The sequence below is a fragment of the Eleutherodactylus coqui genome, chromosome 6, assembly GCF_035609145.1.
Source record: "Eleutherodactylus coqui strain aEleCoq1 chromosome 6, aEleCoq1.hap1, whole genome shotgun sequence".
NCBI classification, from domain to species: domain Eukaryota; kingdom Metazoa; phylum Chordata; class Amphibia; order Anura; family Eleutherodactylidae; genus Eleutherodactylus; species Eleutherodactylus coqui.
In genome coordinates, this window is record NC_089842.1 from 56732222 (window position 1) to 56754008 (window position 21787).

The 21787-nt window shown below is 44.8% G+C and overlaps 1 protein-coding gene across 1 annotated transcript in view; it reads left to right on the plus strand.

The window, feature by feature from the left end:
- The first annotated feature begins 6651 nt into the window (after nucleotides 1-6651).
- SLC2A5 (solute carrier family 2 member 5) overlaps nucleotides 6652-21787 on the plus strand; it is a 47191-nt gene continuing 32055 nt past the window's right edge. The window contains exon 1 of the mRNA XM_066606867.1: nucleotides 6652-6772. The gene's annotated coding sequence lies outside the window, so the exon portion shown is untranslated. The remainder of the gene's footprint in view (nucleotides 6773-21787) is intronic.

A 21787-nucleotide genomic window follows, 5' to 3' on the forward strand; every position in this document is an offset into this window, starting at 1 on the left:
GTGTTTGAGTCATGTTGCATACTACGGCCACATGTGAGATTTTTAAACTTTAAAAATCTCGCATGTGGGATTACTTTTTTTTTAAAAAAAATTCTGTGATTTATGGGGGCTCTAATACATGGGCTTCTTAAAGTCACTTCAGAACTGAATTGGTCCCTTTAAAAAATAGATTTTGGATTTTATTTTATCAAGATTTGAAAAACCGGCCTTAGGGCTGTGTCAGACGACCGTATATCGGCCGGGTATTTACGTCGGCCAATATACGGCATCTCTGTCTGCAGGGGGAGGAGGCTGGAAGAGTCGGGAGCAGTGCTCTGAGCTCCTGCCCCTTTCTGCCTCCTCTCCACCCCCCTGTACTATTTTCAATGAGGGGAGGCTGGACGGGGGCAGAGCTAACTCCTGAGAACTTAGCCCCGCCTCCGCCCTGCCTCCTCTCATTGCAAATAGTGCAGAGGGGCGGAGATGGGGTGGAGAGGGGGCGGGAGCTCAGAGCACTGCTCCTGGCTCTTCCAGCCTCCTCCCCCTGCAGAAAGAGATGCTGTATATCGGCTGGCGTAAATACCCGGCTGATATACAGTCGTCTGAAACAGCCCTTAGGCTGACTCTGACATCCGTCCAAAATAAATAAAAGGACTCTTTCAAAATGGTGCAGTGCACATATGGTAAAGGTTATTTATTAGCTATTTTGCACGGTATGATTATCTATCTTTCACATCTGCGCTGGGACCTCCGTCGCATATACGGCACAAAAATACCATAAGAAAAAACTCTGCATAAAGTGCTTTTTTATCTGGTGAAATGCCAGACAGCTGAGCAGAAACCAAATGGACCCCAATATAGTCAATGGGGGCTGTTTGGCGCTGTTCGGTTTCTTCATGAGACGGATCTGTTTGGCCAGAAGATTTCCTTTTCCTGCTTCCATAACAGAGCAGGAAAGCAGAACTCCAAACGCAGATGTGAAAGCAGCCTTACAAGCAGAAAAATTCAAAGTTTGAAAATGGCAAATTTAAATTTTTTTTTTGTAAATTTAGTACGTTAAGCCAAAAAGACATATGTTCATCCAGCTTAGCCTCAATGTTGATCCTGACCAATTCTGTGACCGCGCTGCAGAAAAATCTAACAATTCCTGCCATGTTCTCCCACAAATTACAGCTGATCGCTGGCAAAAACTAGCATATTGACCATGGTAAAATAGTATGTAAGGTCAAAAAATACATATATGCCTATCCAATTCTGCCTATGACTCCACCCCCTTTATTGTTGATACAAAGAAAAGAGAAAAAAAAACAATGAGGTAGAAGCCAATTTTCTCCATTTTTAAGGGAAAAAAATTCCTTCCCAACTCCAATCTGGCAATCAGAATAATCCCCGAATCACCGACCCTTCTGAAGTTATTAATGACTATAACATAAAATATTGTATTGCTTAAGAAAAAGTGGCCAGGCCACTCTTGTACTCTTTTATCAAATTTGCCATCACCACATCCTACGTCAGAAAGTTCCAAAGTCTCACTGCTCTTACAGTAAAGAACCCCCTTCTATGTCGGTGTAGAAACCTTCTTCCCTCTAGATGTAGAGGATGACCCCTTGTTACAATTACAGTCCTGGGTATAAACAGATCATGGGAGAGATCTCTGTATTGTCCCCTGATATATTTATACATAGTTATCAGGTCGCCCCTCAGCCGTCTTTTTTCTAACCTAAATAACCCCAATTTTGATCACCTCTCTGGGTATTGTAGTCCACACATTCCATTTATTACTTTAGTTGCCCGCCTTTGTACCCGCTCAAGGTCTGATATGTCCTTCTTCAGTACCGGTGCCCAAACTGTCCACAATACTCCATGTGTGGTCTGACCAGTGACTTGTATCGACCAAAATTCACCACTACCCTAAATTACAATGTGTCACAATAAACAATCCCAGAATCACTTGCATAAGTAAAAGCATTCCAAAAGTTATTACCAATTAAAGTGACATGTCAGGGTTGAAAAATGGGTCGGGTCAGGAAAACCAAAACTGGCTGCAGAGAAGAGCAGTTAGGATTGGTGCTCTACCACAACCTGGTAAATCCTGACTATGACTTTGTTAGACTTCTACTTGTATCCTTGTAAAATGACATGACCCACTAGGTTTTTGCCTGTTGATGTCTACTGACACTACTTATGTAACATATTACTACTTGGTGCTTAATTATGACAGTTGGCAAGGTTCAGCAGCCTAGGAAGGATCCAAAAAACATTCCAAGCCATTAATTATAGAACATGCAGCAGCCTCGTGTACACAGGTGAGCCCAGCCTGGCACCTCCCAGCAGGAAGTTACACATCTTGTATCCACATAAGAGGCACAAGTGTATGGTTATAGGGAATCTGTCAGCTCCTATGAGCCCTATAAACTAATGTAATGGGCTCATAGGTGCTGAAGCATTGAATCTGGGCATGGAACACTTATACCTACCTTTCTTGCTGTTTACCTGATGTCCGCTTACAAAGCTGCCTCTGCATGCATCCCATGGACTACATTGGCGTTTGCTCATGATGAGAGGACTAGTCATTATGAGCATACGCCTACATAGTACACAAGCTGCATGCAGTGGTGGCTTTGCAAGCAGACAGCAGAGGAACGGTGAGGTAGGTAAGTCACAGAATGGTAGAGTTGAAAGGGACCTCCAGGGTCATTGGGTCCATTCCCCTGCTCAATGCAGGATTCACTAAATAATCCCAGACAGATGTCTGTCCAGCCTTTGTTTGAACACTTCCATTGAAGGAGAACTCACCACCAACCGTGGCAACATGTTCCACTCATTTATCACCCTCACTGTCAAAGTTTTTTCTGAAATCTGTATGAGAGTCTTATGCTTGGGTTTAGCACTTCAGATCATATGAGCCCCTAAAGGGGTTGTAACAGAATCACAAGTTATCCCCTATCCACAGGATAAGGTATATCTTGCTGACCACCGATCCCAAGAACGGGAGACTTGTGCCCCCTATCCTCCTTAGTGCTGGCTTACTGCAGCCCTTGCAGTGAGGAGGAGACTGAATAGAGTACTGCCACTCCATTCATTCTCAATAGGACTGCCATAGATAGCCAAGCAGCAAGCACTCGGGTATTTCCATCAGCCCCATTGAAATGAATTGAGCGGTGACCGTGCATGCTCTGCCAGCTCCCCATACATTCTGACATCACTGCAGGGGGGTGCAGCGACCCTGCAGTGACAGCCAGAGGGGAACACGAGACCCAAGTTCTTGTACTGGTGGGGGTCTCTGGTGAAACACCCACCAACCAGCAAGTTTATTCCCTGTTCTGTGGAAAGGAGATAACAGGTGATTCAAGTACAACCCCTTTAGCTTCAGTTTATGGGTTTCATAGTAACTGACAGATTGCCTTTATTGCTACCTGTGTAATAGTAGTGCTTGCAAAATTGTTGCCAAACCTTCTTAAAGGGTTACTTCGGTTCAGCAAAAAAAGGATATACATTGCACTGTATAACAAAAAGGTTCATGAAATTCAATTTTCTATTATACTTCCGCTATAAATTTCTTTCAGTTCTCAAGATTTCTGCTTGCTGTCCTTCAGTCGGACCCTTCATTGTTTGTGTCCAGTGGACAAAAGTCTGACCTAGTAATGTAATGGGCATGTAGACACGCGGCTTGTGTTACAGTATGCGCATCAGGGCTGTGAGTTATAACCAGCCAGGTAAAAAGAAAAAAAATGTGTACTATATTAGCCAATGAAACAACATGTTGTTGCTCTCAGTAAGAGCATGCTCACATGGTGGGTGCTTGCTGCGGAATCCATGCTGATTCTAATTCCGCATCCCATATTATATTTCATGTGAATCCACACTGTAGCGCAGTTTTAAATACGTGACATGTCACTTCTTGATGTGGATTCCTCATCAGGATTCCAAACGTAGTTTTGTCCATTGAAAAGGGCTTAATCCGTATGCGGATCTGTGGCCCTACATCTGCAGAGCCAGGGCAGAATTCCGCAGCTTATATGTGGATGTCTGCTGCGGCTTTTAGAGGCAGAATTCACGTGAAAAATAATCAGTTTTAGATTCCGCTATGGGCACATACACTAAGAGAAGCAAAATCACCTTTAAATATACCTTTTAATAGCTAACAAAGAGAAATGACATTACAGTAAGCTTTCAAGGTTACATAGCCTTGAAAGCTTGCTGTTACATCATTACTTTTTGTTATCCATTAAAAGGTATATGTATTGTAGATTTGCTGTCATAGTAGCAGAATTACCTTATGAACAGGCTTTGGTGATTTGATGGATAGATTTGTTTTTCTCCATGTGCTGGAACCATTTTCATGTTCTCATACCTGAACTTTCACATGTGATTACTTACATGCGGTAAGTGTCTCCTAATTATTTAATATCCACCTTAAATTCAATCTACACATTTTAGTATAACGCCATTTTGAGTTCCAATAATTTCTTAATATATCCTGACAGCAGCCAGAGCTCAGCTTTTCTGATATGGAGCTCCAAATTCCCAGCACTCACATTGATTTAAAGGGGTTGTCCAGTTGTAAATTATTGATGGTCTATCTGCAGGGTAAGTCATCCATCCAGGACCCCAGCCAATGAATTATTATCTGGGTGGTGTTCTAGTGCACTGAGCTGATTTCTGCAGGAAGCAGACAGCTCCGTTCCCACTGCAGCGGCCAGGTTTGGGATTGCGGGCACTGAAGTGAATGGGAACTTTGCCTGTAAGACTAAGCTTGGCCACTGCAGTGAGAACGGAGCTGTCTGCTTCCTGCAGAGATCAGCTTAGCACAGCGGCTGGGCAGACAGCTGATCAGTGAGAGTCCTAGCTGATGAACTCCCGCCAACAACTATTGATGGCCTATTCTGAGGATACGCCATCAGTAGTTTACAACTGAACAACCCCTTTTAAACTAGAGGGAGCTTAAAAGGTTGTGCCAAGTTTAGAAGTGATCCCCTAAACACTAGATAGGGAATAACTTTCTGATTGGTGGGGATCTGACCGCTGGGACACCCACCAATTATTAGACCATGGATAAAGAAGGTCCTTGCATGAATGGAGCATTAGTCGAGCATGTGCACTGCCATTCCATTCTCTTCAGTGGGACTGCCAGAGATAGGCAGGCGTTTGTACTCCACTATCTCCTGCAATGCGTTTGAAGTCCTGCAGTGCTCTTTATAAATCTTCATCACTCTGAATCTCTATAAGAACTATACTGCTATGATTCAATTGAATGGTTTTACAGAGAGAGCATTGTGGCCCTGTCCTGTTAGAAATGTGTTGGCAAAAGATCTATAGATATGGATACCCATCATAAAGGGCCATTAACTTTGGACAACACTTATATCACCACCTTTACTGTTGAAATTAAGTTTGAGAACTTTTAAAGGGGTTGTCTCGCGCCGAAACGTTTTTTTTTTTTATTCAATAGGCCCTCCGTTCGGCGCGAGACAAACCCAAGGGATGGGTTAAAAAAAAAAAGGTTTAGTACTTACCCGAATCCCCGCGCTGCGGCGACTTCTTACTTACCTTACCAAGATGCCCGCCGGGATCTTCACCCACGATGCACCGCGGGTCTTCTCCCATGGTGCACCGTGGGCTCTGTGCGGTCCATTGCCGATTCCAGCCTCCTGATTGGCTGGAATCGGCACACGTGACGGGGCGGAGCTACGAGGACCAGCTCTCCGGCACGCATATTAACACTAACCGCTTAGGTTAAGCAGCGCTGCTGATTAGAGCCACCTGATTGGCTCTTCGGCACCACGTGACTACACAGCGTGCACGCGCATTGCCTTCAGCAGCCGTGCACTACACAATACAGTTAAGCAGACGTGCGCTACACACTACACTTAAGCAGCACGGGGTTAGGGTTTAGGGTTAGGTTTAGGGTTACGGTTTAGGGTTAGGGTTAGCTAACCCTAAACCCCAACCCTAAACCTAACCCTTAACCTAACCCTAAACACTAACCCTAAACACTAACCCTAAACCTAACCCTCAAACTAACCCTACACCTAACCCTAAACCTAACCCTAAAGCCTAACCCTAAACCGTAACCCTAAACCTAACCCCGTGCTGCTTAAGTGTAGTGTGTAGTGCACGTCTACTTAACTGTATTGTGTAGTGCACGGCTGCTGAAGGCAATGCGCGTGCACGCTGTGTAGTCACGTGGTGCCGAAGAGCCAATCAGGTGGCTCTAATCAGCAGCGCTGCTTAACCTAAGCGGTTAGTGTTAATATGCCTCCGGCACGAGCGGCCCCATTCACCAGGGAGAAGACCGGACTGCGCAAGCGCGTCTAATCGGGTGATTAGACGCTGAAATTAGACGGCACCATGGCGACGGGGACGCCAGCAACGGAGCAGGTAAGTGAATAACTTCTGTATGGCTCATAATTAATGCACGATGTACATTACAAAGTGCATTAATATGGCCATACAGAAGTGCTGAACCCCACTTGCTATCGCGGGACAACCCCTTTAAGTTCTAGACCCCATTTCCTCTTACCAGTGTTCCTGTAAGAGGAAGCAAACACATTGACAAAGGAATAATGAATGGGCATTTATATATGGAAATATCTAATTACAAGATATATTTACCATGGGTATGCAATTTACTACCGTACATAAATTGGAAAAATACCAAGTCAGGTTCAGCTGGCATGGAAGCCAAGGAGGTGTGTGCACATTCTGGCATAATGAGGAAGATATATTTACTTTATTTCCCCTGAGTTACATAAATACAAGTGGCAAGATAGCACAGGGAGAAGAGTTGGAGGTGAGTACAGAAAGATATGTATGCATAAGTGGGTACGATGTGCAACGGTTTAGAAGGACGGAGTTTGTGGAGCCCATTATAATGGCCTTTACCAGTAGTGAAAACCGGGATCACTGTGATATGACATACTCAGCCAACATATGGATCATGCAACTCTTGGGCCATGTCTAGTATTGCATCTCATCTGCATTCAAGACCTGTGTAAACAGTTTATTGTAAATCTTGCTTTTTTCCGTCATGTTCCTCCAACCAGTAACTGAACAGCTGTGTAACTATATGTAATGTACGCTGGTGTTCTGTTAATGAAACCTTCTGTATCCTGTCCCTCATATATCTCTATTACCATATGAATCTCTGCCCAAACATGTACATTGCTGTAGAACGCTACTGAACATTCTGATAGTAAGGCTAGGAGCAGACTTGCATAAAAAATGTCCATATTATGTTCGCAAAAAAACAGATGTAGCCTCCGTATTTGGTCCATATTTGGTCCGTACCTCTGTTTTTTTCCTTACATGCGCCATCCGTTTTTTCACATTTGCGAAAAAAGATAACAACTGAATGAAACAAGACCAATTATTTTTTCTGCATCGGCATCTCACTGCTGCCCCTTTTTTTTTTAAATCCCCATCGAGTTGAATGGGCGAGTCTCAGTCTTGACGGTAAAATAGATCCGAATAGTGCATGCGATTAGTTTTTTCATGTAGCCCGTGTCTAGAAAAACTTGCTAGTGAGTGTTGCCTCATTGAGTAATATGAGACTGCATGCTGTCCGACTAGTCTATTTTTTTAACGGACTCGACGCAGACTAAAAAATATTAGTGTGCTGGAAACCTAAGAGTGGTGATCTGTGTATACAGGAACTTATATGTACTTTCCTGCTGATCACCCTGCTTCTGCTACATATTCATCCCCTGCACATGATCATCTGTATCATAGAATAGATGGGACCCCATAGAAAAACTTTAATGGATTAGACCCATCTTTATGGTGTCTAGTCTTTTTTTCTCATTCCATGCCCTTTAATACGACCCTTGGGCTAATTATCCACCTCCTTGTTTGCTAATAATTAGAGATGAGCGAACGTGTTCTTAACGAACACTTACGCACCCGGACACCGGCTTTGCCGAGGACTTCAGTGTCCGCGCGTAAAGCTTCGGGGGGCGCCGGGGGGCGGGGAGAGGCGCGGCGGCGCGGGCGGCAGCAGCGGGGAACAGGGGGGAGCCCTCTCTCTCTCCCTCTCCCCCCCACTCCCCGCCGCACCCCCCCGCGCTGCCACGGCGACCCCCGAACTTTTTTCGCCCGAGCACGGAATTGCTCGCAAAGTTCGGTGTTCGGGCGAAAAGGGGCGGAGCCGAACACGTTCGCTCATCTTTACTAATAATGCAAGAGGAAGATCTTCCATATGTTCTTACTATCCAGTAGCAAAAGGGATGGCGCAATCAAATCTGTGGCCCCTCTCTTCAAGGTCCCAATAGTTAAGGTGACCAGACGTTCAGATTTAGATGGGACAGTCCCGCTTTGGGACCCTGTGTCCAGCTTTCCTCTCGGACCCCAGCGGGACAGCCATTTGTCACCATTAAAGTGATTACCAGCCAGGGTGCCGTGGCTCCCCGGTCTGTAATCCGTCTGCAGCGCCGTCGCTGGATGCACACGCTGACAGCAGTGTGTGCATACAGGATCTTCCTCCCCTGACCTCTCCTCTTTGGTTCTGCAAGAGAGGAGAGGGGAGGAGGCGTTGCTGTGGGTGCACACACTTCCACCAGCAGCAGGGCTGTGAAAACCAGGAGGCGGGTAAGTATCTAGGTCTTAGGGTAGTGGTAATACTAATGGGGCTACTGTGGGAGTCACTATAATTACTGGGGCTGGTATAGGGGAGCGCTAATACTACCGAGGCTACTGTGGGTGTCACTATTATTGCTGGGGCTGGTATAGGGGAGGACTATTACTACTGGGGCCACTGTGGGAGTCACTATTACTACTGGGGCTGATACATGGCGCACTATTACTAATATTATTAGTAATCGTGACCCCTATATCTGCCACAGTAGTAATAGTAATACTACTGGGGCCTATATATTGGACACTATTACTACTGAGGCCACTCTGCACATGGCAGCATACCTCAAGCTAACTTAGCAGATGTTTACAAATTGCGGAAATGCTGCAGAATGTCTGCATAGGAAATTTTTGATCTAAATTCCGCATCTAAAAAAACTGTCAAAATCTGTACAATTGGTGCAGATTTTGACAGAAATCACTTGCATACCCGCAGCTGATTTGATACTTTGCGGCGCTCCCCCTCACCTCCTCCGAAGGCTTCCTGCAGTCAGTGCTCGCTGGCTTCAGGTTCCCAGTGGCCTGGACAGGTGCAGAGCCGCTAGTCGGGTGATGCTGGTCTGGTGAGGCCACTACTAGAAGGGGAGGAGTGCTGACAGTGGAAAGACCTTCGGAGGAGGTGAGTGGGAGCACCGCATATGATGAAATGTCAAAATCCACTGCAATGGTGCCGATTCTAACTGTTTTTTTGGATGCAGAAATGCTGTGTAATTTACTCCCTGCCTTTTTTGAAACGGCCCTGTATTTTTTATAATAACGGAGGTAAAATCATACGTCGGATAAGCCCCGCCCCTGACCACACCTCTCTGTCCCACTTTGACCCTGGGAAAATCTGGTCGTCATACGTAACAATCGCATGTCTGTCTCGATGGTAGGTACACCCTTGACCTGTATTGTCATATGAATGTGGTACAGTTCTTTCGAGCTCTCAGTGATGAAGATATTATCCCTATAATTACTAATGTAGGTTAAAGATAAAATATCTACAGCCTTCTATAATAGACTGCATATTTAACCCTTTTCTACCGCAGCTCTTTTTCATATTTTTGTTGTCATTTATACCTTCCCACTATCAAAAAATCACAACTTTTTAAAATTTTTCCGGTGACATAGCTACTGGAGATGAGGGCTGGTTTTTTTTGCGAGAAGAGTTGTATATTTTAATGGTACCATTTAACATACCATATAATGGGGTGGAAAACTTTAAAAAAGTTTTACATGAGGTGAAAGGGAAAAAAAATGCGATGTCACCTTTTTGTTGTTGTGGGGATCATATTTACGGTGTTCATGGTAGTTAAAAATTCTGTTATGTTATTCTGTGGGTCAGTACGTTTATGGCGATACCAAATTTATATTGTTTTTTTATATTGTACTACTTAAAAAAATTATTTCTGTTGCCAACTTCTGACCCCCATTGATGGGTAGGTCTGAGGGCTCATTTTTTGCAGGACGAGCTGTAGTACCATTTTAGGGTATATATGACTTTTTGATCATTCCTTAAGGCCTGTGTCACATGTGTATTTGAGCACGCAGAATTTGTGCATGCAATACGCAGAAAATAGAACCCATTTATTTCAATAGGCTCATTCACATGTGCATATTTAGTGTGCGCAATTCGGTTTCTCCCCAAAAATATGCAGCATGCTCTATTTTCCTGCACATTTGCGCAGGGAAAGAAAACATTACATTAATAGGCCCTTTAAATAGCTGAGAGCATCACTGCATATTCTTTGGCACACGCAATTGCTCATGATTTGTACGCGTAAAAAGTAGATTTAAAACACTGATGCTTACATAAAAAAGGAAACACCCCTTCAGCAACAAGGCAGCGCAAATGCTTCCGCAAATACACCAACACTTGTGTGACATTGGCCTATGGCTCTTCTATACGGAACGATTATAGTTCAATAAAATTGTTCAAATGAGCCAAAAGGAACGACAATCTGAATGCAGTTCAGTCTGAATGCAGCCAACAATGAAATGACAAGCGATAAATCGTTCGCTTTTCGTCCATTGTTCATTTTATGCAGGTATAAAAATCATCATTGGCTCATTCAGTTTAAATGCCAATAGTTCTCATTCACTTATACAGCGAATGTGAACATCTGAACGATTTCTTGTTTGAACGAGCCAACGATGTATCTGCCTGTACAAATGGGCTGCCCGAGTGAACTCTGACATTGTTCGTTCATTCATAAAAGAAATTGGCTAGTCTAAACGGACCCGTATGCAATTTATTTGTTTGATGGGACAGGGCCTATTGTCACATCTGAGGCTGTTGGTAGAATATAGGGGCTGCTGCCATTTACTGGTGGGTCCCTGCACCTTCCAGATTTTTTAAGGCTCAACAGCATCCATGTTGACCTAAAGGAAAAGCACTGCAGTACCAGGCACAGCCACCAGATGTCGGTGGAGTCTAGGACTGGAAGAACAATGCTTCAGCCCTATAGTTTTACTGATAGACTCCAACCACCTAACACACATCAATGGTTAATTCTAAGGATAGGACATCAATATACAGTATGTTACCGGAAAGCACCTTTAATCCTATATGAAGACCATTAAAATAGATAGCTTTTCAGACCAAGAACAGAATACTCACACGGGGGATTTTGTGTTTGAAATGGACATGAAGAGGAATCTTATGATGATCGATCAACAGGAACTTACCACTGGTTTCTGACAGACGCATGTCAGGGCCAGTTAACCGGCCTCCAGCACACTTGAATATTTGGGGCCATTTACTATCCTTGTTAATCCATGCACACGGCCCAATTATGGCCCATTAGGCTATATACATGGACGTTTTTTCACCTGAACTGATAGGTCGCATGAAAAATAACACTTATGATATATCCTATTATTATCCTACCTTAGCGCAGCATGAGTTCTGCGATCCTCTCTTTTTACATACCCTCGCAGGTATATGGAGAACACAGAGTTAGGTCTTCACTCAGAGCCGCCTCCATGTACTACAAAGGCCGCCTGCACACGAGCGTTCCGGATTCTGCTAGTGGATTTTCACGCGCGTATGGTACCTAAAGGTGCTTGCGGATAGGTGCGGATGCGTGAAAAATCACGCCCGGATATACGCGGATGTGTTGTGGAAAAAAACGCGCAGAAAAACCAGCAGACACCCCTTATTGTAAACCCAACCCCTAGAGAACTGCCCATTCCTTGGAAAACAGCTTAAAAACCAACACCCAGACTCCGTTTTGTCCCTCTTGCTTGTGCGAGCACCGTTAAATTATTCTGGCAACATGCTTTCACCCGGTGAGCAGATGTCTTTGTGGGCATGGTTGATCCATGTAACTTTTTTCGGGCGCTTCTCCAGCGTGACTTTATTTCAGTCACTGCAAAAAAATTCACAAGAGGAATTCATTACTACAGATTTTGCATTCTTACATCCTGCATTGGCAAGAAATACTACCTATCTCCCTCTACAAATTTGCCTGTGAAGCTCTGCTGTGTGTTGGGACGTCTCCTACCATGCCTACTTCCTGTAGTCATAGCAACCAGTGACTCCATCCGCAGCTGCACTGCGGATGTACTGCGTGAAAAAACGCACCAATTCACTTGTATTGGAGGCTTCACGTGCAGAATCCGACCCAAATTAGGACAGGTCGCAGATTTTTTCACGCGCGTGAAAAAACGCGATACAAATCCGTCCGTCTGGGGACAACTGCGGATCCTCATAGGAGTATATTGACTGCGGTCTGGGGCAGATAATGTGCCTAAAATAACGCGCTGGAAATTCCGTTCGTGTGCAGGCACCCTTACAGCTGCTCATAGCCGGCGTCACACATGCGTATTTGAGCATGCAAAACTCAGAGAATATAACCTATTGATTTCAATGGGTTTGTTCACATGCGCATATTTTTTCTGCACAGTTACTGTCAGCTCTTCTGCCATTACTGTTTGTAATGAGTGCAAATTCCTCTTTCCGACCATTGGCCTGCCCCAGTACTAGATTCACACCTCTGGAGCAAATGTTTTCTGGTGTTCCAGACACCACCATGTCATGTATAGCTTTAAAATGTTAAATGCTATTATGACCACCTCCTACTTTCGAAGTTGGCAGAGTGAAGGAAGTGACGTGTGGTGGGTTGGCTTGGTGGGTATATAGTGTGCGATAGGCTGTCTGCTCACATATCACTCGTTGTCGTCATGGGTAAAAGGGGCGATTAATCAAAGTTGCAAAATGGGATGATTATTTGCTTTCGGTCAAGGATGACTATTACTCAAACAGCGCAGTTTGTAAACTGTTTAACCGCTGTGGTGAAAGTGTATCATTACTGGACAAATGGCACCATTGGAAATAACCGCCGTGGGAACTGCGGAGCACCACGAACCACTGATGTGAGAGGTGAACGTCGACTATGAAGGTGCGCGAGGGCCAACCAATACGCTACAGTGGAGCAGCTCATTATAACATTTAATCAAGGGGCTACCAGATGTGTGTCTGAAACAACAGCTCAGCAAACCATCTGCGTATGGGGCTCCGAAGCAGACGGATGGTCACTGCAGCAGGTGTATCAGAACAAAAGGCTTCAGCATCCGAATTGGACCACCGCTGATTGCCAAAGGGTTGCCTTCTCCAATGAGCCACGTTTTCTGCTGCATTGAACTGTTGGACTTTGGCGTGTCAGGTGAGAAATGTCAGAGACTGCAAGCTGGTGGCGGCAGCGTTATTTTCAGGGACATTTTTTGGTGGCATTCTCTGGGCCGCTCATTTATATGGAAGGCATTCTGAGCCAATTTGGTTATAAATCCTTCCTGCAAATCACGTACACCCATATGTGCTGTTTGTCTTATATGGGGTAGATGGGATCTTTCAGCAAGATAATACGACATTTCATATGGATAGAAATGTCCGACAGTGGTTGGAGGAGCGGAACTAAGACTTCCAAATAGTTCCCTGGCCCCCTAATATCTGTGTGACCATCTCGGTCATCGTGTTCACTCTATGGACCCTCGCCCATGCACCCTCCAGCAACTGTGGGATGTATATATATTTTATGTGACAATGTCTGCAGGGGGAATGGGGGTTATCAACAACACAGCGGCATACTCAGTCCATGTAAAAAAACAAGAAATATATAATCGAGTGGCAGCAGTTATGGGTGCAAATAAAACAAAAATGTATTCCTCCATAAAAACTAAGTGAATGACGTATCGACTAGAGATGGTTGTTTTGAAGTTCCTTGACCATCTCCAGGTCGATACGTCGTTCCCTTAGTTCTTATGGAGGAATACATTTTTGTTTTATTTGCACCCATAACTGCTGCCACTCAGTTATTTATTTCTTGACTGCTGTGTTGAAGTTTTCCAGTCCAAAAACCTACCCTAAGTGGCGGGCAGACTCACTGGATTTAATATCCCCTCACACTTTTCGGGTTAGTGCTTGTTTTTTGCTGCTGTTCAACTTTTGGTGATTGTGTCATGTAAAAATCCAAATTACTTTTATTTTCTTCAACATTCAGCGGCAGCAAGGAAATCCAGTGTAAACATATCTGCCACTGGCAGCACATACACTTGGTGCTATGAAAAATAATAAACACTTGCCCGTCGAGACGCTAACTAATTAATAGTTCCTTCACTCACTACTACACCGTGGCCTAAGGCCACTAAACATACTCAACAAGCTGTCAGTCTGGGGCCGTTCTTCCCCATCAGACATTGGCCGTACCTCAGCCTGGTCTCCCACAGACATCAGACTTTCAGCCTTTCTCTCAGAGCCTGGCTTAGCTCTGGCTTCTGGTGGCAGCACTGGTCTGGCATGAAGCTCTGCTCTCTCAGCAGCAGCTTTGGCTTCCAGCTTTCCAGCCCCAGCTTGCAATTGAATGTGTGTGGAGTTTTTAGCTCCTCCAGACAGACCCACTGCTGATTAGCACACCTTCAGTATATAGAAGTCCTGTTTACAGACCCCTGCAAGCCATTCTGTGAACAGCCTTGCCACTGTATATTGTAGGAGTGCAGTACAAAAAATGGCCTGCAGCGGGCTATAGATAGGCATTCTGGTGCCTGAGAGAGAGAAACCGCCTGTGGGTGTGGCAGGAACTTAGATAAAAAGGATCAGTTCCTGCACATCTCACGGGAAGTTGACAGCTCAGCAGAGCTGAAAGGGCTGCAAGCTTGAGGTCCAGTGTGGACCAGTGGAGGCCTCGATTCTGACAGGGAGGACGAACCTAGACTCTCACCTTGGTGGGGTACAGACTAATGGACTTTGTTGATGTAATGAACGTTGCAGTATATGAAATAAACGCTGACAGGCGCAAGAGTGTTTAAAGAGAATCCAAGTATTCAGAGCTGTTTCTATACATGTGGTGCCCATTCCGGACAGAAAGGATGGTGACCCTTTAGGCGAGAGACCCTGACTTGCCACAATATATAGATATATATATATATCCATATGTGTATATATGTGTGTATGTGTATATATTTATAATATATATTGTGTTAGAGGGTGTGAAACCAGGTCTTCTGTGTGCTAATCAGCAGAGACAGCTGTACGGGTGTCTTTGGAGGATCTAAAAACTTCAGACATATTCAGTTCCCTGCTGAGAGCCAGTCAGAGAAGCTGCAGAGGCAATGTCAGGAACTGGGAATCTGAGGTCCGGCATGGACCTGTCTGGGCCTGTCACGTGTCTGGCAGGGGAGGACAACCTCTAGGTACCCCGGGTGGGAGATAGTGACTGGGACCCTGCAGGTTGGGAATCCCAAAGATCGTATTATGTTTTAGTATGCTGATGCTGTAAAACTGTTTGCTGTGTATAAAATAAAACTAGTGGAAGCCAAAGTTTAAGTAATCCGGTGGTCCTGAGCCACTGGCGTAATTATAGGGGATGCGGTGGCACCCGGGCCCAGGAGCCTTAGGGGACCCATAAGGCCTCTCTTCCCCATATAGGGAGCCTAGTGCTATGAATAAAGGATTAAAATTGGTTGCCCTGTTACAAGTTTTGCATTGGGGCCCAGGAGCTTCAAGTTACGCCTCTGCGTTTGGGGGCCCCAAGGTAAACTTTTGCACCCGGGCCCTTTAGCCTTTAGCTACGCCCTTGTGACCTGAGCCTTTATGTGTGTGGTGCCAATCATCTTAGGAGGAGTAGCTGGTGATCCCGTAAGTGAGTTACCCCCAGATTGCCACTAATATATATGAATTGCTGCTATTCTGATGGCCAAAGGAGGCCTAATGCTCTACTAGAAGGGTGTCACTAATAAAGTGGACATCTATTATATGTATACATGCATAATTTACATAACAATACACACTGTTCAATATAGTCATATGTAAGGATATGCTCATGTAGCGGAAAATGGTGCAAAATTTCTATAGCAGAAAATCCACACAAAAATCTACAACACAATAATTGCCAAAATTTGCACTATTGGTACAGATTTTGACATAGTTTTTGATGCAGATCTGCATCAGAGTTCACCCTGTCAGTTGAAGAAGTGGAATCTGCTGCCGGTCTGCATCATAAACCACATCAATGACTCAGATTTTGAAGCTCTCTTTGTAGTGGTTTTGATACGGATTTTGGTGCGGATTTTCCACTTCATGTAAATGTACCCTAAATGTTCCCTTCAACAAGCCTCTCCCCTACATTTCTTGCATGTAAATCCAGCCATGCCTACACCATCATATGCTCTGGTACCACTAGTGCAACTAGCATGCCAAGTCTGTCCTATGTCATCCTTCAATTTGGAGCATACTGTTATAATAGTGGGGTCTTACAATGTACTTTATATACATGCTTTGCTGTTTTCTACACCGGATATATAATTGTTTATACTGAATGATCAGGCACCATCTTGTATTTAAACCTGGCCATAAATATTAGAAGTAAGTTGCTAATTAAACATCCATTAAACAGACAATCATCTGGTAAAATGATCATTATGCAGATGCAACCATACACATTTTAGTCCATATTGGCCATACAGGTGTTCAAATTGGTCATACGTGTTCAATGACACTGAGTGACAGTGCTAGACACAAATTTCAAATGTGGACCACTTGTTTCCAGACAATGACACTCTATCATCGGTTGGCTAAAGCTATATTGCTTGAAGGCTCTTTCACACGAGAGTATATCAGCCGGCCGTTTTCACAGTCGGCCAATATACGCTGTGATCTGATGCATTGGATTCCAATGCATCAGATCACATGGCCGTATTCCTGCAACGTAAAAGTTCCCGGTCAGCCAATATAGTGCTGGGCGTTTTTACGTCGGGCCCAAAAGATAGTCCTGGAACTATCTTTCCAGCTGGAATATGTAGGCCGCTGCATGGGCTCCTATGGGAGCCAATGACAGCGTCTGGAAAAGGGAGGTGGCAGGGAGTTTAGCAGCATGACAGCTTAACCCCCTCCCTCTTCTCTCCTCCCCTCCAGCTGATTCCAGTGGGAGGGGGCGAAGCTAAGTGCCACCCCGTCCTGGCTTCTCCCATTGCTGGCTGCGGAGAAGGGGCGTGATTGGGGGGGGCGAGCTAAGCTCCCACCCCTTGTCCACAGCCAGCAATGGAAGGAGGCAAAACAGGGCGGCAGTTAGCTCTTCCCCCATCCCACCCCCTGCCATTGCAATCAGCCAATGGGTAGGAGAGAGAAGTTGTGGCGGCGAGAGGGAGGGAAGGGGAAGACTCAGCGGCATGGCAGCCTTGGCGTATATGCGCCAGGACCCATGCCGTTTGAACGGGCGCACAAACGTTAGATTTGTGCACCAGTTCACGAGTTTTTACTCCTCACATCGTAGCTTATATATTGGCCGGCCGTGAAAATAGCGGCCAATATACGCTCGTGTGAAAGAGCCCTTAATGTGTATGGACATCTTAAAGGAAGCCTGTCATGTGAAATTAACCCTACTAACTATTAGCGCTGTCAGATCAGTGCTCCGACATGGAGGGTATCATACCATGATTTCTTCTGGCATAGCTTCCATCACGGAGAAATCTTTATTCTTCTTGACACGCTGTATGCAAACGAGCCCGAGACCATCTGATTCGTCTTGTGCTACTGCTCTTGATCTTGCTCATTCCCTTCCCTTTCTTAAAGAGGTTGTCCGAGTTCAGCCCCATGCATTAAAATAAAAAGTCAGCAGTTACTCACCTCTCCTACATTTGTCCTCCGCCACTAGCTCCGGTCTCCCTATGACATCACTTTTCACCCTGAGCTTGTTTACAAACAAGCTGTAGCAGCCAATGACAGCACTCAGCGATCATATCTGAGCGCTGTCATTGGCTGCTACAGCAGATTTACAGGGCGTCACAGCTGCTTGTAAACAGACAGTGGAGACCGATGCCAGCAGCGAGGAAAAGCGGGAAAGTGGGGAGAAATGAGTAACTGCTAATTTGTTATTTTAAAGCAAGGGGGACCTGTTCACAGGGGTTTCTTTAATTTAAATAACCCCTTCAATGATTGCAGAAGGGAGCTGTCAATCATTAAGCCAGGGAAGAGGCTGAGGAAGACCAAGAATACTAGAACAGGATGAGTCTAAGCAGTATGGTCTGCCCAATCTATGGTCTTGGGCTCGTTTGCGAACTGCAGAAGACTAAAGATTTCTCTATGATTGAAGCTCTGCCAGTAATCATGGTTTGATGCCCCTCCATGTCTGAGGGCTGATCTGAGAGCGCTAATAATTAGTAGGGTTAATTTCACATGACAGACACTCATTTAAGATATTCCTTAACTAATAAATACAACCCAACAAGTACAATAGGGAGAAGAAAATCAGTCTTGGATAATTTATCCCATTTGTCAGTTTGCCACCATTTGTCAATTTACCAGCCTACAGAACGCAATGGACGACTTGATTTACTCATCATTTGCTTCCGTTCATGTATATCAAATCGAATCGCTCAATAACGGCTAAATTGCAAATTAGCAGATTGATGAGGGAGGATTCATAGATTCATCTCTATCAGTAAATTGAACAAAATGACATGGCACGCCTCAAAATGGTCATTGACTCATGATTTGTTTCATTAGCCAGAACTAATTCCAGATATTGTTTCCTGTTATGTGATACATTACTGTATAAACACATTCACTGAGATCTTTCATGAATATAGCCTACAATATATAAAAAAGGCCCTGGCAGCATTAAACTCAAATGATTGCTTCAAAAATATTGAGTTTGTTTGGATTTGATAACGGTGACATTAGGGCAGACTTTACTCTTTACTTTACAGGACATTAGCAACAAGCTTACCTGCACTAACAGAATTATTATAGGGCTGTTACTGGCTGATAACCCTAAGAACATACATATCTTACCAAAAGCAGACTGAGGCCACAAGGAGAATAGTAACACCACCTCGCCGCAGATGGTGGCTTTACTAACACGAAAACTCCAGCAGAGTGGTTACATAGTAATTGCAGAGGTCTCAAACTTTTGTCTTTACAGCTGTTGCAAAACATGCCAGGTGTTGGAGTTTTGCAGCAACTAGAGATCCAAAGGTTGGAAATTACTGTATTATTAGGGAGTCTCTTAAGCACCATAGTGATTATCATCTCTGCTATATAACATGCCCAAATCCATTACCCATCAGCAGCTCATGCTTTCAGTGGGTAATAAAGTTTCATGCTCATGAGTAGTTTTGGATTAGAGACGAGCGAGCGTACTCGCTAAGGCAAACTACTGGAGCGAGTAGTGCCTTATGCGAGTACCTGCCCACTCGTCTCTAAAGATTCGGGTGCCGGCGGGGGAGAGCGGTGAGTTGCGGCGGTGAGCTGGGGGGGAGAGTGAGAGAGAGATCTGTGGGTTTCATTGACTCCATCCACCACGTGTTATGAGTCTGTGCAACAGCCTCGCAATCCATGTGAAACCCCTGGATGCGAGGCGTTTTCAATTCATCACTGTGAGGAATCCCTTCATCCCCACAGGGAATCTCTTTACCCCCGCCACGGCTGAAGGGATTTCCACACCGCTTCTGAAGCGATTCCCCGTGGGGCTGAAGGAATTCCCCAGGGCAGCTGTCACAGCCGCGGCAGGGGATCACGATGTTCTCCCATTGTTTGAAAACAATGGGCGATATCGCAAAAAGAAAGGAGATGCTGTGATTTTTTTTTTCACACAGCATCGCAGGAGTGAGAACATTGCAAATGAGAATAAAACTATTGAAAATCATTGGTTTCACAATGATGCATTCTCACTCACTCTCGCATTGCGCAATTTTCTCACCAGTGTGAAGGCCCCTCAGTCTCACATCTTGAAGCTCAGGAAAATATTTCAGATTGAGAAAAGGGCCTCTTACACAGATGATTTAGCAAAAATGTTCATAGGAGCTTCATTTACCTGATTAACGGGTCATATGATGCTAGACCCAATCAACTGACAAACTAACGAATGCTCATTTATCGGTTGATCGCATCTTTTGTGCATATAAAAAAAATCTTCATTAAAGGGGTTGTCCCGCGCCTAAACGTTTTTTTTTTTTTTCAAACCCCCCCCCCCCCCCCCGTTCGGCGTGAGACAACCCCCGATGCAGGGGTTAAAAAAGAACACCGGAGAGTGCTTACCTGAATCCCCGCGCTCCGTTGACTTCTTACTTACCTGCTGAAGATGGCCGCCGGGATGTTCTCCCTCGGTGGACCGCAGGGCTTCTGTGCTGTCCATTGCCGATTCCAGCCTCCTGATTGGCTGGAATCGGCACGTGACGGGGCGGAGCTACACGGAGCCCCATTCAGAAAAGAAGAAGACCCGGACTGCGCAAGCGCGGCTAATTTGGCCATTAGACGGCGAAAATTAGTCCATGGAAACGAGGACGCTAGTAACGGAGCAGGTAAGTGAAAAACTTCTTATAACTTCTGTATGGCTCATAATTAATGCACAATGTATATTACAAAGTGCATTAATATGGCCATACAGAAGTGTATAGACCCACTTGCTGCCGCGGGACAACCCCTTTAAGGACAAAACTGTATGGTGGACAAGCAACCACAAGTATTAAATAATCATTTGTAGCCCGTACGTTCCGAAGCCTCTGTGTGAAGGCCAGGTAAACGAGTGCCGATCTTGCTGATCAGTGCTTATCGCTGGAAGGACATGTAAAAAGACCTTCATACTCTTCATATATTAGGAAGACATTATGCGGAATTGTTTGCCAGAACAACTAATCAGATTACTTTTCTCATTTTTCTAGTGCTGGATGATAGAAAGGATCTGACTGCTTGCCACAGGCAACTCCTCCATTGCTGTCCATGCTTATTTTCAATAATGAAGCCACTATTCTGAATCTGGATCTTAAAAGCTTTGTCTCATGATCTCAGGGTTGAGGGTTTATGGCTGTCATAGTGGAGGGTTTCCTGTTTGCAACCCCCCTTTATGATCCGAAATGGAGAGTCACTCTATAAGGGCTCATGCAGAGGCGTAACATGAAGCTCCTGGGCCCCAATGCAAAACCTGTAACAGAGCCCCCAACTATAATGCTTTATTCATAGTACTTGGCTCCCTATATAGAGAAGAGAGGCCTTATGGGCCCCCTGAGGCTCCTGGGCCCGGGTGCAACCGCATCCCCTATAGTTACGCCCCTGGGCTCATGGGCCCTTTAAGGCCATTCTTATACAGACATTCTCAGCGGTGATCAATATTATCACCGATCCCTGCTGTTGCAAAGAGAGTCTGATTGTCACTCACTTCCCGCTCCTGCTGTGGGATGGTGCGGGCTCAGAAGCTGAGCCCACGCTACACATAGGATGTACGTTTCTGTACTGTTGAATTAAGTGCCCCCTCCCAGCCAGGACGTAAACTTATATCCTGTGGTATTAAGGAGTTAAAATACAGTATTGCTGGTAACAAGATATGGACTGTGACAACTTTCATTACTTTCTCTATACAGGAAGCAATACATCACATAAATGATTTTGTACAGCAGTATTCTAGTCAGTATTCTCCATCAATAAGTAAAAGCTGATAGTCTCTGAATATGGAGCAAGCTCGACTCCTGAGCCCACCCTATTCACCATCTGGCAACCCAGACATATCCATCATGGGTCATTAAGGGGTTAGTTGTAATCAGATCTAGGATCCATTTTTTGATTAAACAGAATAGTGTAGTGAGTATTTATACTATATAAAAGCAAGCAAGTTTAGGTTCACAGACAGTTTTAGGGCTCATTCACACAGGGGGGAACTTACACACTGCTAGCTGCACAAAAAAAATCACAACTCTAGCTGCAGAA